This window comes from Malaclemys terrapin, chromosome 16, assembly GCF_027887155.1.
Source record: "Malaclemys terrapin pileata isolate rMalTer1 chromosome 16, rMalTer1.hap1, whole genome shotgun sequence".
Classification (NCBI taxonomy): domain Eukaryota; kingdom Metazoa; phylum Chordata; order Testudines; family Emydidae; genus Malaclemys; species Malaclemys terrapin.
Window position 1 is genome coordinate 4,071,184 of NC_071520.1, and position 3,563 is coordinate 4,074,746.

Consider the following 3,563-nt stretch of genomic DNA (forward strand, 5'->3'; position numbering starts at 1 on the left):
ACTGTGTTAAAGCACTGCTGAGGCTATATGATGGGACGTTCCCCACCCCCCAACCCTGAAAGGGTTAAGGAAGCTCAGGTCAATGTGATAGGTCCCACATGTGGGGATTAGACTAGAGGCAGGACCCCTGATTGGAGGATGAAGCTCAGCTGAGCAGGTGTGGGCTGGCAACTGAAAGGGCTGCAGTGAGGAAGTCTGCAGCCACCCTCTGTGCATTAGAGAGCGAAGGAGGGAACCCAGGGAAAGAGTAGGACCCTGGGAGCCTGGCCCTGAGGGCAGGGTGGAGAAGAGAGCCTGTCAGAGGTGAGTAGGAAACAGCCCAGAGAGTGAGCAGTCAGGCTGGGGACTAAACAGACCTTGGCTGCATGTTGTAGGGTCCCTGGGCTGGACCCCAGAGAAATGGGTGGGCCCGGGGTCCTCTCCCAGCCACTGAAGGAGTGGCATTGCCTGGTCAGCGGGTCCAATGTGACTCTCTACCCTGGAAGGGGAACCCCATAGTGAGCTGGCCAGAGGGTTGAGTCAGGAAGAGGAAGCTGCAGCTCCTGGAGGAGTGGGGAGGGCTGCAAAGCGAGAGAGAGGACAACGGGGGGAGAGACCACAAGGGGAGGCGTCAGACTAATCCCCAGAACAGCCAGGAGGAGTGAGAACCCTGAAACAGGCTAGCGTGGCACAGGGCTCCTCACGTGGGCTGGACCAAGCCATGTTAGAGCTGGCTCAGCAAAACAAAGCAAACGTGCCCCAGCCCTTTCCCTGGCTTAAGGAAAGGTTGGTCCTGCCCTGTGCTAATCCGGATGATCTTCAGAAGTGCTTTAACCCAGGTGGTGCCAAATAGTGGAGGGGGCCCTTTGATTCTCCTGGGGGGGACTACAGGGTGCAATGGCTTGTCCATAGCTAGTCCCTGTGGTTGGCCTTACCACGGCTGCTAACTTTCCCCTGAGGTGGGGGGTGGGTGCATAAACCTGTGGCATAAGCCGAAGTATTTGAGAAATATACACACTGCCATTGAAAGGTTGGTCGACCCCCTGCGGGCCTCCCCTGCTGCATTCGGCCCCTCCATCTGAAGGTCCCTCCCCCCCCCCCCAGCAATGCAGAGCAGGTTTCATTCCGGAGCTCTGCTTCCCCAGGTACACAATACATTCAGACCTTACAGCACTCATGGCCTTATTGCTGATTAACCACAGCACCATTTGACAGATGAAGAAAAAACCCCATGCTAATGACCCCGTATTTCCCCAATAAGTCCAGTTCAAATCACTGTCTCGGGCTATCCTAATCCATAAATTCACCCTCTGGAGGGTGACAGACCCAGCCTGCCTTTGCCTAGATCAGCCTTTGACCCTTCGATGAGGAATTGCCTGGGGGCCTCACTCCTGAACCTCAGGAGAGAGATTCCCATTGGAGCTAGTGCCCCTTTAGGCCCTTCAGCTGTGAGCTGCTGCTGGAAGTGCCTCCTAGGGCTCTAGCTGGCTTTAAATATACAGCCTCAACAGGGCATGAAGGCCACCGCTCCACTCCTTGAACTGAGATGCTTGTGTTCCGTCCCACTGGTTTCCCTCAAACTGCTTTCAGAAGAGAGATGCCCGGCTGAAATCTGGTTCCAGGAGAGAAAGTCTGTGTCTCAAGGGTTTGTCTGCTTTTCACAAAGCCTCTCTTCTCCCTCTCAGCTGCAAGGGAAGCATCCCTACGCGAGGATCCCCCCTGCAGGAGCTGAGTGGGCTGTCTCTCTGCTGGTGGCAGTCTCTCCTTTGCTATCTTCTGTCATCCTCTTTCTCTTGAATTCTCAGCAGTCCTCCTTTCCCATCATCAGCTGTTACCTCCTGCTGGGACCTTCCCCCCAGTTCCCATTTATACAATGAGTGGGCTGGTGCTTGTTTCCCCCTTGACTGAATCCCTCTAAATTCTGGCTCTTTAGCTTCTTAGAGCAGAGAACAGAGCTTCTGTGACTTGTGCAGAGCTGAGCTCCCTGTCAGTGCTAATAACCCTGCTCAGGATGCCGGCTGTGTCACTGCGAATCACTGAGCAGTGCCGCTCACTGGTTAGCCCTGCCGTCTGTATTGCGTTCACAGATCTCACAGAAAACAGGAAATTGGCCACATGCTGGAAAAGCCACCAAAGCTCCACAGAAAAACATGAAATGCCCGTGTTTGGCTTGCTGCCTGTGCACAGAGCTAGGCCGAGGGACTGTGCATGCGTGGCAGTGCCAGAGGAAGGGCTGGAGTCAGGTGGGACTGGCGCTCTCATGCTGAGATTACAGACCACACGACTGAGAGCAGGAGAAGAGGAAAGATCTCAAGGGAAAGGGCAGCCACAGCCCTTCCCCACAGGCCCTAGTGATGGGTCCCTGTCTCCTGGCCATCACAGGAGGACACTGGGCAAGGACATAGGGAGAGGGAAGAATCGGTGGTAACAGCTTAGACAGAAGTCACTTATTTTCATTTCCTCCATCTCCAGTGGCAAAGTGTGTGCTGCACTGAAGGACTCCACAGGATCCGGCCGGCCACCTCCTCATCAGTCTGGTACTTCTCTGGCTGCTCTATGCATCTGTGCAGGGCTCTTTGTGCACCAGAACGTCTCCCGGGCTTCCAATGTTACAAAGCTCCTGGACTTCTTCCTGTGGATTTCCACGGCAGCCCTGCTCTGGCTGCCCAAAGCAGGAGATGCTCCCTGCTGGGTTCAGCCACAGCGTTGCCGTGCATCTTGGATGCCCGTCACTCAAGCAACCTGTGATCTGTGAATGTACTTTGGATCCAGCGTCATTACCGAGTAGCTCATTAACAGCAGATCCCTTTTCCGAACCGTAAATGGGGAAGCTGCTTGCCTGATGGATGGGGATGGAAAATGGGCAAAAGATTTAGAGCTGCAAGTGACTCAGTGCTTTGGTATATTGTATTCTCAAATATTTATTTTTATGTGCTTGTAAATTTTTTCTATAAGGAAAAATATTGTAATTGGCCAATACTTCACTGAATCTAAATATTTGGCTCGTTGCTTCCGGCCACTGCTTTCAGAGATTTGATGCTTTGCTGATTGCACAGCTCTCTCCCTGGACTCCACAAGGTTCCCCCACCCACACGGCACTCTCCAGTGTTTACTGATGACTCAGGCCTTAAAATGAACAACCTCCAAACAAGTAAGTGGCAAGAGAATGAAGAGACAATTTGTCCCTGGCTAATCCTCAGAAATGGTTCTGCATCTGGAAATCCCTTCTAATGAGAGTGGGGGAGATGGGGGGGCTTGTGCATGGGAAACAGCTGGGACAAAGAGATTGTGTGTTGGTTATGGAGAATTACACCATCAATCTATACCAGATACCCGCTACCCAGAACCCAACCAATACCAGATGGCTTTTGGGAGGCAGTGGACTTAATCAAGGTAAAGCTTATACCCAAGGGTTCATAGGTGAGGCTGCCCAGAGGCTGACTACATTTGTAACACCACGGGGACCCTGAGTGCACTTGCATTCCCTTTGGGTTGGCAGATACACCAGCAGTTTTCTAGTGTTGGTGGGATGAGTGCCTGAGGGCTTACTGGAATGAAATGTGATTTTCATTTTTAAATGGCAA

The 3,563-nt window shown here is 52.8% G+C and overlaps 1 long non-coding RNA gene across 1 annotated transcript; it reads left to right on the forward strand.

Annotated features, from left to right (window-relative positions):
• The first annotated feature begins 216 nt into the window (after positions 1-216).
• Positions 217-3,007, forward strand: LOC128824890 (uncharacterized). Its single transcript, XR_008442536.1, has 2 exons — positions 217-303; positions 2,452-3,007. It is a non-coding gene; the product is annotated as an uncharacterized LOC128824890 (long non-coding RNA).
• The last annotated feature ends 556 nt before the right edge of the window (positions 3,008-3,563 follow it).